Source organism: Pezoporus wallicus, unplaced genomic scaffold, assembly GCF_028554395.1.
Source record: "Pezoporus wallicus isolate ANWC-B61680 ecotype Strahan unplaced genomic scaffold, APGP_CSIRO_Pwel_v1 contig_2, whole genome shotgun sequence".
In the NCBI taxonomy this organism is placed as follows: Eukaryota; Metazoa; Chordata; class Aves; order Psittaciformes; family Psittacidae; genus Pezoporus; species Pezoporus wallicus.
The window spans coordinates 2,777,538-2,793,823 of record NW_026639478.1 but is presented as its reverse complement, the minus strand read 5'-3'; positions in this window follow the sequence as shown (position 1 = coordinate 2,793,823).

Genomic DNA, 16,286 nt, shown 5'->3' with positions numbered 1-16,286 from the left:
TTTACAATTAGTCACTGGTTTCTTCTCTACCCTTCAATCTTGCTGACATGTTCTTCTCTCATCAAGCTGCAAAGCTATAAGATGGAAGCCAGACAGCTATTTTAACTAGGATAGTTGCCCTCCCTTATTCCAGAAAGACCCAAAACTGTCTTGACCTTAACCAACACGGAGCGATGCAAACTCCATTCTGCATACAGAAAAAACACAGGGAGGATACCTTTATTTCTTAAAATTCACATTTATATATATATTTAGATAAAGAAATAATGTATGCTTCAGAATAGCTAATACCACATATATTTAAATAATGCCATATATATTGAATCCAGAAACACAATGTATAAATAAGATTTTCAGGGACACCTGGAAAGGAAACACATCTTCCAGTGGGCTCGTTATAAAGAACTTTACTTTAGCCAATTTTATAGTTACTTTGAAAATGCCTCGCCTATTTGTCATAATGGCAGTATCAAAAACTACTTTGTGAAGGCAAAGTGATGTACTTCTATTCTATTAGGCAGAACTATTTTTTGTTTGTTAAAATGGAATTTATAGGTGATGAAGGTGAGCAGATGTGTTTGCAGCTGCCTTAGGTCCTCTCTAGCTCAACTGAGGAGTTTTTAAACAACAGAATCCAGTAAGCGAGTACTGCACAATCACACAAACTCATGAATGCATATATATATATATATATATATACACATATACATGCTTTCTATACAATGCCAGCACCGTCAGGCAAATAGAGCAGAAAATTTAAAACATGTTAGGAGGGGGAATAAAAGAGTTCTTTGGGTTTTGAACTGACATTTGAGTTCCTGATGTCCAAGAAATTTGAAGAAAAGCCTGTTTAAGCAACATCTAATCGATATTCATCTCATTGACCAAGTTGTGCAAGGATCTAAAAGCAAAAGTTAGCTGCAAATTCAAGGGCATAAAGAGCAACTTCTTCACCTACACGATTTAGCTTGGCGAGTTCCAGCCCACAGCCATCATACTGACCAAGCACCTTCTAAGAAATACATGGAAAGCAGACTGCCCAGAATTGTTATTTGACAATACCAAAAGCATTTTAAGAGCTATTATTTCATGGTGTGAAATAATTACTTGGTGTCTGTCAAAATGAACTGATATTCAGGGAGATTAACACAGCCCTGCCAACTGTACGAATCACAAGCTTCTTTGTCTTATTCAGCCTCTGTGCCTTATTTTGAGCACAACTCTAACTGTAACAGCCATGTAAACTTGGAATAAATCCAGCAAAGTTAATGAACACAATTCAAATTTGAGAGTAGCTTGGACCATCAGTAGATAAATGGACCACAGGCTGTGAAACAAGTATATTGAGAATGAGAAAGTCCATTTGTTTAAGGACAAGGATAAAAATAAACATGAACAGCTGCCTCCATCACTTGCCAGTCCATCTAAATGAGGCAAGGTTCCAACAGGAAAGAGTTTGACAAATATATTGCAGATCATAAGAAAGCACCAAAGGCTGAAGAGGCAGCTTTACTTTAGATGTTTCTTGAACTATAGAGTCTACTTTGCAAAACCTGTTTTCAAAATAAAATTCTTAACTTTATAGTTATTTGAGTGAGTACTTAAGTTTTGAAAACTTCTTCCTTGTCCCTCTTTCCTCTCCCTACTTAAGTAAATCAACAGAAATTAACTTAAAGCATATCTGGGGGTTGGGGGGGGGGGGGGGTGTTTCTATTAGATTGCATTCAGCTTTAATTTTCTTCAAATACATAGATACATTTATATGTGTGTATTACCCTATATAGGGGCAAGGATCCATTTTTTGTGAGCACTTAAGAGAAGACTCAATGTTATCTAGCACCTACCACCCACAGAGACCCTGGTGCCCAGCTAGAGTTCCTAAATAAGTGGATAGTATAATTATAAAAATAATTAATTATAAAAATATCACTTCTATACAAGAAGTTTTCACAGTTAGCCATCTTATTTAGCATTATTCCTATCATATTCAGAGCTGTCTATATATTCTACCATCCTCTTCGGTTAGGTAGACACACTAGCACAAAAACACTTTCCAGTGCGACTATACAGTAACATCTGCTTCAATTTTCAGTTTCTAGAAAAATTTCTAGCAGCTATAGCTGATACATGTTTCCAGTGATAACCTGTGAAAAGCCTTGAGCTCAAATATCTCCAAAGAAAAAAAATCTCTTGTGCCCTGATAAGTGACTTTACAGCAGAAACAGAATTACTCACATGAAATGTAAGCATTGCCACTTCTAACACGTAGTCTTCTGTCCTCGTGCTCCCATCACTAAGCCTGCTTGCTCTCTGCCAATTTTAAATCCAGAGGAGCAAAGCAGTAACTCACTTCAGTTATGATCCACAAATGTTGTAACACAAGTGACCTATATCCAGCCTGTAAAACCAAGCTGGAACAACAGTTAGCAGTAATTTTAACAGTCTCTCAAAAATGCACATTAAATGCTGAGAAGCTTATATATCACAGCAGTTTTCCTTTGAGGTTGAAGTATTCTGTCTGTAGGAAGTAACTGTCCTGTTTGGGCATTTTAGCAGCTTAAATACCCTGAATCTGTGTCTGTATGTGGAAACTAAAAAAAAAAAACATATTTAAAATCTGGGAACTTTCTCTTACTCGTGCACCATTAGTCAAGTGCCAAGCCTTTATAAAACCAGTCTACATTACTACATCCAGAGGGGCATACTGCAGTAACTAAGTATGGGGAGCAATATCCTTTATTCTTTGAATCGTTAAATCAGATAACTGCAGTATGTATTAGCAATGCCCAGGGAGCAGAAGCAGAGTACAAGCAAGAAACAAAGCTCTTTTCTGGCACATGTTGTCAAATTTCAAGGAACATTCATGAAATACCAGTGAACCTACAGTAATGCAGCTTACTGCATTAATTGCTAGAAATTGCTGAATTTCAGTTAATTTCAGAAACTATGAAGAAAGCAAGAGACTCTCACACCAACTCAATAACTTCAGAGCAAGTTCCAAGATAATTGTTACTACCTGGGAAATTTATTTACGCTCAATCACTCCTATTCAATTACTCAGAATTCAGAAGCTGCATCAAGAAAAAAGTATCTCTAGCAGCAAAACTCAGTGCAAGGGTTCGCTCTGCAGTCCATGCTATACTTGTTCAGTTTGCTGGGTAACAAGTGCAGCAGCTTGGGTCATTCAATATAGCAAGTTCTCTAAGCCAGACTGATGCTTAATGAAGTTTTTCAGTAAAAACTGTGAGTTCCTTAAAAAACATGCAGAGGCATATTCATGCCTCCCACCAAGAAAGCACTGAGGTTTTGCAGTAAAGGAAAAATAGCTGCATAAGGAAAGATTAATTTTATATGCTTGCAGTGCCTTCTGCAGGTATTGTAGATTTGAAACATTGATACCCCGTTGGAAGCAATTTGACAAGCCATGAGAAGGCAAAAAGGAGCCATAAACCAAGCACTGTAATCTGTTGACAAAACGGATAATAGCTGCTCTGCTGGGTAATAATAAACTTACCAGCACATTATCAGATCATCTTTCATCCAAAGGATCTTCAGTCAGCCACAGACAAGCTACAACCCACACCTCTGCATCAAACTATACACACAAATTATACACACAAATTATGCATCTCTACACCATGTGCATATGCACACAGATACTCCTTTCATTAAATTACAACTGCTGAAACAGTCACCAGCATAGCAAGTGCTTAATGGCACACTTTTTTCCTGCATATTGAATACACAGACATTCTTCAGCAGCTGCCAGATTCACCCCATGTTCACTCAGCAGGATGTAAACCTTGCTGTTTAAATGGTTTTGAGTGAGTCAGAAAATAATCTGTCTGGTTACAGCTCTGCTCCATAAATAGCACCAAGTTCATTCCCAAACATTTCAGCTAGAAATGGGCCAGGTATCTTGTCTTAGCCAAGAAATTAACTGCATTAAGGAGCCATTTTAATTGGTATTTACCATATTCAATTCATTCTAGTTTTGGGTAGATACAGACCAAACCAAAAAGAGACAGTTCCACTGAGTAGCACCGTCCTCTCCAATGCCTGGAGAGTTCTGATATCTTAATAGCCACAGGTGAACTCTTAATAGCCACAGCTATATAAATCAGCTAAGGCATGTATTTACTCTATTAGTTCAGCTCTAAAGGTCTAATTTAACCTTACCTTCTAGAATAAGGCTACATTCAAGTATTCTCAGTTCTTTCTAAAAAATTAGATATAGTTCCTTTCTTTCCCCATAGAAATACCACATATGCAATGGTTTAACACCTGAAAAGTCTCCCACACGGTTTTGAACAAGTTCAGTAAGATTGAGTTTCAGAGCACTTAAAAATTCTTATTCTTTATATTATGTAATTTAGTCTTTAAAAGCTTGTGAGTATTCTTAGATATTTGACCAAGGGGAAGAACAAGATTTGCAAGGAATCTTACTATTCCAGGGCTGATAAAGTTTTCTGTAATAGAAATAGGTGGACTGGAAATATTTATCAAGTGTAGAACACCTAAGCAAAGATCTGTTGTCAAACTTCTGCTCTCCAAGCAGTCAGCGTAAACCAAAAGTAGCAATGAAAATGTTCTCCTGAACTCAGTTAATTCCAGTTATGTTGTTCTCTTTCTTTCATGACAGGCTAACACTGAATAAAACTTTTCAGTTTTCCAAGAAATATCTTACAAAAGGACTAGCTGACAAAAATAAAGACTTTCACTGCTGTAAATCAATACATAAAAATTACTGAAATCCAAGCTCAAGGTGCATAGAAGTCTCGATCTGTGCACCTATAAGGACTGAAAATACACAAAAGTAGATAAGGCACAAATTTAGGTACAAAAGCAGGTAGTTTTGCATTCAATAAGCAAAATCACTGTAACTCAGTGAGATAAAAGAGGACAAAAAAAAATTATTTTTGAGCTTTAAAAAGAAAAAATAATAATAATTTTTGAAATACAAATAAGATAATCTTTCCTAAACAGCTCAACATCTTTATTATGTGCTGGACAAAAGAGGGTAATACTAAGGGTAATGCTCTGCTGGATAATAGTAAACTTGCCAGCACATTAACAGATCATCTTTCAGTGGAAGGATCTTCAGTCAGCCACAAGCAAACTATAACCCACACCTCTGTTTCAAAATATATGCACAACTGTGCACGTACTTATGGTAGGGACTGGATGATGCAACATATCACAGCATGCCTGACTGTGCAGCAGGTCAACAATGGCAAAATAACCTTCTTGCTTCTTCTGTAACAGTCAGTCATTATTATAAATCAAAACCACATCTGACAAAAACCTCACTGAAGAGGATGGCTGATGCCTTTATATATATTCTAAATGAGAAAGCTGAGCTGTAGAGGCAATCTCTAGTTGTGCTGAGCCACACACAAGAATAATTCCACTGAAGTCAAGTGATTGATAGGTTTTTCTTTTTTAAAGTAACAATTAAATGACAAATGTATTCAGCAAAACCCCTTCTATGGTCACACAATGAGTGACAGATGCGAGCAACACTCGGGAAACCCTAAAGACAGTGCACTACCTAACTGTTCCTTAAATTTCATATTATTCCAATGTCCTCCATTCAATATATCAGGATGGCTATCAGCATGCCTCCCTTGCTTAACACAAAATAAAAACCACAGATATTCAAGAGGTATATAAGGAGGCACAGGCATCACTGGCAATAAAGGTGCTGGCATGCCAGCTCCATTTGGAAAGCAATTTGTTGTAGGAGGCACATCAGTCTTGCAACTGAGAGACAGTGGAAATGAATTTCCCCACACAAAAGCAAAAAAGAAACCAGCCCTCCTAACTATTACATAGTCTTTTTTTTTTAGTGACAGATCTCCTTTCAGAGAACCTCATTTTTGCTTTACTGTTTTGATGTGAAGTTCAAGGTAAGGCAGCACAGTACACCTTGGTCTGGTACAAGATTGAATGCAATGCAGCATTTACAGGTTTGTTGGAATCTAGCACTGCTTAGGGGAACATTTCACTTTAGCACCTACTACTAATTCTGAGAGACTGATGGGACTACATGATCCTGCTTACCAGACAAGGCTATGTGCCTTGGAATTCCCAGGCTTGTCCAAGGATGTATGACATTATTTAGCCCAATTTCAAGTTACTTCTGTATGTAGGCAGTGATAGGTGGCACCATTCCTTTGTATAAAACCTAGTGGATGACTCTTGCCCAAAATGCCCACAACTGAACCTTGCGCAATTTGCTACACAACATTCAGAACTCCGCCAGAACGCTGGCACTAAGACATCAGAATCTTGATCTTAAAAGTGTCAACATGACTTTCTATAGCTAACCAACTGAGCTCTTCACAGATCTTTCAACTAACCTTCAAACAGCAGAGGTAGTGAGGAAGGAACAGTTAATTAAGAAGTCTCTCTTAGAGAAAGAAGCGAAATGATGTTCAGTCTCCAAGACTCATGCCTGCATTCCAGCCACTGGGGCATCTTTCCTTTCTATGTTCCCTTTTGCTGAAAACTCTTGCCCTAGAAGAAAGTCTTTCCCTAGCAGTTAGTTTACTTGCCTTAAATTACACTGTTTTGAAATGTTATCTTCACACAAAGGAAAGCATCACGAAGCCACTCATAAATATATATATATTTATATATATAAAACATATATATAAATATATAGAAGCAAATATATATATATATATATATTTGCTTCTGTACTTCTCACTCTGAAAGTCTGTCTGCCTCACTGGGATACTGCCATAGGGGCACGCTATGATACAACATTGAATCCAGTGCTGAATGTCACTTACTCCCTCGGCAAGGACAACTGCAAATGCAAAAAAGGCCAACTGTATGTTGACATTTTTTATCCAATTCACACATTTATACACCTCATTTGCTGGACTCATTATTTGTACTCTTTCAAAATGAGACTGAAAAAGGGTTGTTTCATTTAGGGAAAAAGGAATTAAAACAAAAATGAGTGCAGCTGACTCAAGAAGAAAAAGCTGGGAAAAGAGCTTATTCTCAAAGTGTCAAGACTATTTCTCTGCTTTTAAACTTCTTATGATTTTCACATAAGATTAAGTCAAAACTCGTATTAACACTCTTGTCAAGTGATATATTTTATGGAAGCAAAAGTTACTTCATATTGTGCTTACTACTGCTGCTCATGAAAACTAATTAAAAGCCATTTGGTCTCATGGCAGTCCTATAATGGTATTGGAGAGATTAGTAAACTTGCAGGAGTGTTGAAATTCTGTCCTGGCCCACGAGAAACTAAAGTTCCAACAGTGTCTCTTTGCCAGAGGCAGGAAAATCTACACCAAAAACCTTTGAAGCTGAGCAAAAGCTTGAGTCTGTGTAAACCAAACTCCAATATCCAACCACCAGACTACCGTTTCCATCTCTATTTATTGAAATGTCTACTCTTCATGTTTTCCTGATACTGCCTTTTAGTTCTACTCAGATCAAGCTCAACTTCAAGATCTCAGGGTAAATATAATTCCTTGGCATCTCTGTTTTATGCAATACTCCTTACGCAGAACTGTGTGTAAAAGTAACAGAACATAAGCACACAGTTGTATGCTAGGCACAGAAAGAAAATCCCAGAATATAATACTACATTTCATGAGCAGGGACCTAAACAGGGAACTAGAACATCAAATCAGGATGCAAAGAAGAAATGCTACTGAAGAGTCTGGCAGCTTAGCATTTAATTCCCATCTAAGCAGCAGCCACCAGTAACAGTGAAACCCCATGTTCTTTCATCAGGACCTAACTACAGTCAGCCCACAAAGCACAGAAAAATGTATGAACATAATTCTCCCTGGTTTCAGTTTCCTAAGGACACCGATCATACAGTTCCAATACCATGCAATTGGAACTACATTGATGTATTTTTCCAATTTAACAATTCAGTAGTCTTTGGGGAATAGAAACACTACCTAAAATCCAAGATGTAGTGAAAATTCTTGCTGGAAACACAAACTGTATTTTAAATTATGTTGGGGGCTTGGGGGGTTTTGTTTGCTTGTATGTTTTGTTGTTATGGTTTTGTGGATTTGTTATGGTTTTGGTTTGATTTGGGTTTTTTTAATAGAAGAAATCTACTTCGGAGGTGAAGTTTTGAAAGGAATAAACGGATACAGAAATAAAAAATAAATAAAAAGGTAAGCTTTCAATCATCCCTACAGTCCCTGCATCCCTTTAATGCTTTCCCCACCAACTGCTAGTTTTCTAAACCTGATTTCCTCTGGTTTAGAAACTATGGTTTCCCACAGTAGGAAAAATATGAGGATTTCTTCTAATATAACACTGACTTCTGCTTGCTCTGCAAGCAACTTCATATGGAGATAGAATAAAATCTATTAACTAGTTAAGGAACAAAATACCTTTATTTCCTCTAATCAGTGTGTATCTCCATTTGATAGACTATCACATTTTTATTGAAGATGGACTATGCTGTTTGTTTTTTAATAAAGATACAGCATAAAAAATTTAACTTTTAAAGAAATATCAATGCAGTCTCTTTTTCAACATAATTAAGAAGCTATTTAAGCCCCCATTTCAAGCAGGGCTAGATGATCTTCATTGGTCCCTTCCAACAATATCATTCTATAATGTAAGGGTTTCCAGTCTTTATTTTTAAATATGATTGCCCAATATTATACTCTACATAAAGCTAAACAAGTTTTTCTTTCATGCTAGAAAGTACTAAGAATTATTCTACACAAGTCAAACACCCAGTGGGTATGAAGAAAATAAAGGTACTTCCCACCCAAGGACTCACATTCTGGTGTGCTGGTGAACTAGAGCAATGTAAAAGATAGTACTGATAGCTGTCACACAAACGGGTGGAAGAAATGGAGCAACATCTCCTGCCAGTCAAAAAAAAACCTTTACATAAACAGTTTTTGGAAAATGCTTCCTGTCATTGTAGACTCAGCTTTGCAGCTGAATTTAAAAGGATTTTATTTTTCACTTCAGATTAGTGAAGACTGTCCTCCGATGCCAGCCATGTACACATTCTCATCATGAGCTATCACACACAATACAAACATCAGCCTGAACCATCAACTCAACCATTCTATAGGTTTCAGTTAACTGCACCTACCAAACAGTTTTAACAGAGAAGTTCAGCATCCCCAGTACCCCTTGAAGTGTGTGATATAACTTTAAAAGACAGTTTTTGTTTGAAAGCCAATAAGAGAGTACAGTGGTTTCTATTTGGTGTCCTCAACATAAAAAGGACACGGAACTGTTGGAACAAGCCCAGAGAAGGGCCACGAGGATGATCAGGGGACTGGAGCACCTCCCATATGAAGACAGGCTGAGAAAGTTGGGGCTGTTCAGCCTGGAGAAGAGAAGGCTGCGTGGAGACCTCATAGCAGCCTTCCAGTATCTGAAGGGGGCCTATAGGGATGCTGAGGAGGGGCTATTCATTAGGGACTGTAGCGACAGGACAAGGGGTAACGGGTTAAAACTTAAAGAGGGGAAGTTTAGGTTGGATATAAGAAGGAAATTCTTTCCTGTTAGGGTGGTGAGGCACTGGAATGGGTTGCCCAGGGAGGCTGTGAATGCTCCATCCCTGGCAATGTTCAAGGCCAGGTTGGACGAGGCCTTGAGTGATACGATTTAGCGTAAGGTGTCCCTGCCCATGTCAGGGGTTTTGGAACTAGATGATCTTAAGGTCCTTTCCAACCCTAACAATTCTATGATTCTATGATCCTATGATTCTATGATTTCAGTAAAATGAGAATTTCATTATTTCAAGAGAAAAAAAAAAAAGAAACGGAGGCCATAGAAGAATTTGTGGGAAATGCCTTTTGCAGCAATGATCTTCCATACCTTCTAAATTCAGTCTGTCTGTTCCAGTATGATATTAAAGATTTCATATCTCCAAAGAGTATGCTTTGGGAAGGTTTCAGAGTATTTTGATTCCTTCAAACGAAAAGAGTCTTTTTCATTAATTAAAAACAAAGAGGTCGAACTAAACTTATTGTCTAGTGACAAAGGTACCATATCTTAAAAATAGCTATTAGGATTCTGTGTCATCATCTAATTACATCAATACTCAGGCAAGTGGAAACAATGCCCTGAGGGAATAATAAAATTGCCTGAAAAACTCATTTATCTAAGATAGTAAGAAATATGTGTATTAATGGATTGAGTCATCAGGATTAAACATTAATCCAGTGTTTCCCCAGGGTATTAAAAAAAAACCCCTTGAGTTTGCATTTGCATCCAACTAACATTTATCCTATTTAACATGGTATTGGGTCACATTTCCTCTTCACATCTATAAAGAAAATCACATTTATTGCTAGAAATTTATTTATGAAAATATAACCCTCTCTTTTCCTACTCAGGTCAATCTACTTCTTGTGAAAACTTACACCTTCCAAAGTATTTCTTGTCTCATTAAAAGGCAATGCACACCTAGCAGTCACAGCAACCCCTCTTTTTCCCCAACCACTCTTGGGGTTGTTTCACAGATTTCTTCCTACCCTTCAGCTGATTAAAGAAATGTTCTGATAGCACTCTACTGGGAGAAAAAACACTCACCAGCCCTCTGTAGAAAAAAAATGTCATTATCTGGAAAGAAATGAACAAGCAGGAGACCAGTTCTTCAGCCTCAAGATCAAGTGATCTTTAAAAAGGAAGCCAGAGCTCCAGTCCATGTACTCAGGATGTTACTGTTTTGATTATTATACACATACAACTTACTCCCTGGCCATTGCTGCTTATTAGTAAAAATCAGGTGACATTTATCTTGCCCCCTGACCACATTCACAGTAATATGATAAAAGTCCAAATCAGAAAGAAACAATTGACCCTCATCTCTATGCAATAATTCATTACTCACTGATCTAAAGAGATGAAGACTGATGTTCAACTCCCTCTGCAGTTCACAGGAAGCATACCTTCTCCTGTGCTAGACAAAGAAAGAACAGAATTACAAACTGCATCTTTCCAACTATTTTTGACATAATGACCCAAATCAGGTACAACAGGTATAACATTAGACTGAGCTTTCATGGAAATAAGCTGCTACGTACAGGACCTACCATTGAGCTCCCAGAAAAAAACAAAGGAAGCAAAGATCTTCACTTTAGGGTGGATCCTGGCATGAATAGTTAAAAAAGGAAGGTAAACTTCCTAGAAATAACTAGAGTTCAAGTCAGAAAAAGTCAAGATGCAGAAAAAAAACAACAGGCCCAGAACGCTTTAGATTATCACTTGAATGGTAATGAAGGAAAGGCTTGTCTTGTTCCTACCTAAGCACCAAAAAAACATATAATTTTGATGTCTGATCCCTTTTTCATGTAGAACTGCAGAACCAGTAATATCACAGACTAACCTCTGACTATTTCATAATAGGCAGAAAGTCCAGAGAAAATTCACTGTAGTAAGACTGATGTTTCTCATCTTTCAAGTTTGCAATACTTCTCCACAGACAGGAAAAAACAACAACTTGAAAAATCAGCTGCCAGAGCACTGAACACACCACTGTTCCCCACATCCAAAGGCCTTCATCTTGGGAAGGCTCATCCAACAGAATATTTCACTAAGGTCCTCACAGACTCAGGAATTTATGTGCCAGTACTTCCACTATCAATTTCCATTAGCTAAAGAGATAATAAAAAGATAAACACTCTATGATTCCCTAAGGCAGAAGAAAAACTTAAATCAATACTTATGTCTCTGAAAGCGTCATCATTTCCATGGAGAATCGGCTGCTGGTGGTCATCAGGTTCTCACCACTGCTGTTCAGCAAATAGTTCATTACCTAGTAATAGGGCAGAGAACAGACAAGAAGCATACTTCCTTGTGACTTCCAATTCCCATTTACAAACAAACATACACCAAATGTTGCACTATCAGGTTTCTCTACAATTCATTAATGGCCATTCTCTTAATCGAGTAAAGTATTCTGCAGTCAGGCAGCAAATTCTTAAACAGAGAGCTTGTCCAGCTTTCCTTAGAAGCCTTTACTTTTATCTCTGAGCAGAAGCCACAAGTGCTTTTAGTTGTTGTTAAGATATAGGAAGTAATCAGTTGCTATTCCCAATGCTTTTCCCTTAACAGCAAGGCAAGTGTTATTTCTTACATAGCTATTATTATGCCTGCACTCAGGGATACTCACCAGTACATTACAGAATCTTGTTTATTGTTCTCAGTTTTTCCACAGGCTCTTCCCTGCCACATCAGTTTACAAAGAGAGAGGAACTGAAGTCATGTCCTTGGCCACCAGATTCCATGCAATACCACCTTTTACAGTCATAATCAAAAGTCATCCTATTTTCATAGGAATCAAACAGCTGCAAGAGAACAGACATATATGCCTTTACCTATAACAATTTGGCAACAAGCACATTAAACGTACTTAAATATAATTTAAAAGGTTTCATACCATGAAGTACAAGTGTATTTGGACACCTTGCACAGAAGCTATTTTCAAATGACAACTCAATCACATGTTGAAATTTGGAATAGGAACTCCACAAAAGTGCTGATGAGAAAGGGCCAAGTACAGCTTCATCATATTCATAAGTTTAATTCAATGTTTGTGGCAAATGCAAGTTTTTCAACCGATATGTGTTTTCATATTGGAAGAAGTCTACTTTTCGGTATACTGTGTCATGCTTCCTTTGGATGCAATGCTTCAATTCTGATTTTGTCTGTTTCACAGAATCTATTTCTCTATTTCAAATATTTCCCTTTAATGGGGATTAAATAATGTTTCAAATGAAAAAGAAGATGACTACAATGGACTGCCACGTATACCCAACATATCCTCACATTCAGAATCACTAAGTAATGGCGGTGATTATTCTGACCTTGTAATTCAACTTAGCAAGGATGCTAACAGAACAAAAAGGCTTGGCAACTTATCCTTCTAGATAACTTGATATTTTGGAACAATGATTTAGTGTTTATTTACATGTTCTCTAATCAAATATAGTAGACAGAACTACACCAGTGTTAGTTCTTCTGGCTTTTTTTCACAACTGTTGACTGAATCAAGTGGTGGTGGTAAAACAGCACAGTACTGGCCACATTTGGCATAGTTTTATTGAAGACCATAAACCAAATAGGTCTAACCAATTTAGTCAGTGGGCCTGTATTGCAGGCATTGATGAAACCTAGCCCAAAAATATGTATGCCTTCAGCTTACCGCAGGAATGAACGCAACACAGTGTAAAGAAAACAGGAATTTACTACCACCTCTGTCGTGGTTTAAACCCAGTCAGGTAACTCGTTCACTCACTCCCCCCCTTCTTTCCCTCCCCCTACTCCCAGAGCAACAGAGAGGAGAATCGAAAAGAATGCAACTCCCATGGGTTGAGATAAGCACAGTTCAGTAACTAAGGTATAACACAAATCACTACTGCTACCACCAATAGTAACAATGATAAAGGAAATAACAAGGGAAGAGAATACATCACCTCACCACCAGCCAACCGATAACTCACCCCCCCCCAGCCCGACCAAGCACCGACCCATACCTCCTCCAACCCTGCAGTCCCAGCCCTTCCGGCTCACTCCCAGTTACCTCCTGGGCATGACGTGCTGTGGTATGGAATACCTCTTTGGTCAGTTTGGGTCAGGTGTCCTGTCTCTGCTTCCTCCTGGCTTCCCCTCCTCCCTGGCAGAGCATGAGGCTCACAAAGTCCTTGGCCAAACCAAAACATCATTGTTATCAGCTCTGTTCCTGAGGCGAAAGTCAAAACACTGCACTGCACCAGCTACCAAGAAGGAGAAAAATGACTGCTACTGCTGAACCCAGGACAACCTCCTGAGCATCACATCACACCATGATTATACAGCAAATTTCAAGCAGTCACATTGCAGAGTCTGTTTTCAATGTCACTACCTATAGAAAGCCCTACATTTGATATTGTATAATTTTGCAAGACGTCTCCACATTAGTGAGCAACGAGATCTCAGAAGGAAATGTTCAAGGGATTTTTCCAGTTGGGGAAACATTAATACATACTCACAGGCTGTCACTTATTTTCTGCACAGCTTCAATGCTTCTATACATGACAGCTAAACCATTTTTGTGTTTAAAATTAATAACATGCACAAGTATCTGTCTGGATCAGACCAAAAATATGGGCAGCACAGTGACCCTGTTAAATGGTTTAACACACACATTCACAAAAGCCACCAAGGCCTTTGGGAAAGTTGCAGGGCTCCCAAGCTACTGTTATTGCAGCTGCCATCACATTTTTTATTTTACAGAAGATACACTGACATCAATTATATCATTTAGTCAATTTATGTGATTACTTAACTCCACACATTTAACACTCTGCTGGCATATTCAAATGGCTAAGATAATTTTACTCCTAAAAAAATAAGTAAAAAAATGTCGATGGCGTCCAGTTCAGCATAAACCCATCCTCTTCCTCTCCAGAGATACTTCTACATCAATGACAAATAATGAGTTTTATTATATCCTAGGTCACTGGTTTTGTGCTCTAGGGTGATGTTCATGAGCTGCTTTTAAAAGGACCATCAAAGACAAGAAAATCTTATTTCTACTGGAATTTTATGTACAAACCCATAGGATAGAATTTTGAAATAAATGCAAGAACAGTCAAGCAGACAATAAATGCAATGCTCTGCACACCACCTTGATCTAAGTTGGTATAACGCTAAAACACATAGTTTTACTGCTGAAGGAAAACATCTTCAGAAATGGAAGACCACATTCTCATTTGCACAATTTTCCATTTGTAATACAGCCGTGTTCTGCAATTCATACGTTTTGAACACTTTCCCACAGCTGTATCTTCATCAGAGTCAAACATGACCTTCTAAATATGCTCTAACTCTTCAAACATTATTCAGAAACAACTCAATTTAAATCAGCAGAGCTGTCTGCAGATCAACGTGCAGCTGAGCTGGATAAAAGAAACAGGTCTTTGCATATCTAATTGTTTAGTACCTCATAGCTTAGAATGAAAATAGGATAGAGGCTCATGTATGAATTATTCCTTCCAACAGGAAAAGAACTAAAAGAACACACACACGCTTGCTTCATTCTTTCTTTCCTTTTCTCTTTCTTCCTTACTTTCTTCCTTCCTTACTTTCTTCCTTCTGCTAAGAACACTATGATTTCAAGGAATGCATTATTGTTTCCTTTTCACGTTTCTCCTCTGCATGTAGAAAGATGCAGTACAGATGGACTAAACATGAAAAAACTTGAGCCACTGAACTCAAGCAATCTATAAATTCTTGTGGAAACTAAAATCATAGAATCATAGCATAGTTAGGGTTGGAAAGGACCTTAAGATCATCTAGTTCCAAAACCCCCTTACCATCTCACTCAAGGCTTCATACAACCTGGTCTTGAACACTGCCAGGGATGGAGCATTCCTCCCTGGGCAACCCATTCCAGTGCCTCACCACCCTAACAGGAAAGAATTTCCTCCTTATATCCAATCTAAACTTCCCCTCTTTAAGTTTTAACCTGTTACCCCTCCTCCTGTCACTACATTCCCTAATGGAGAGTCCCTCGCCAGCATCCCTATAGGACCCCTTCAGATACTGGAAGGCTGCTATGAGGTCTCCATGCAGCCTTCTCTTCTCCAGGCTCAACAGCCCCAACTTTCTCAGCCTATCTTCATATGGGAGGTGCCCCAGTCCCCTGATCATCCTTGTGGCCCTTCTCTGGACTTGCTCCAACAGTTCCATGTCCTTTTTATGTTGAGGACACCAGAACTCTACACAACACTCCAAGTGAGGTCTCACAAGAGCAGAGCAGAGGGGCAGGATCACCTCCTTTGACCTGTTGGTCACACTACTTTTGATGCAGCCCAGGATACGGTTGGCTTTCTGGGCTGCTGCCTGCTCATGTTCATTTTCTCATTGACCAGCACCCCTAAGTCCTTCTCCGCAGTGCTGCTCTGAATCTGTTCTTTGCCCAACCTGTAGCTATGCCTGGATTGCTCCAACCCAGGTGTAGGACCTTGCACTTGTCATGGTTAAACTTCATGAGGTCGGCATCAGCCCACCTCACAAGTGTGTCAAGGTCCCTCTGGATGGCATTCCTAAAAAATCATTAATTACTTCAAAGGCTTCCTTTTCCCTCTACCCCTTTGTATTACAAATTGAGAAGAGTAACACAGAGCTTGCTCTCATAAATGACAACATGTCAAAAATCCTAAAGAAAGACTGGTCAAAAGACAGCCCAAAACTCTAATTCAGCTTATAGTTAAGAAAATTATACAACCCGACTTCCAGAAGGAGGACGCAGAATTGATTCCCACACTTCCCAAAACTTA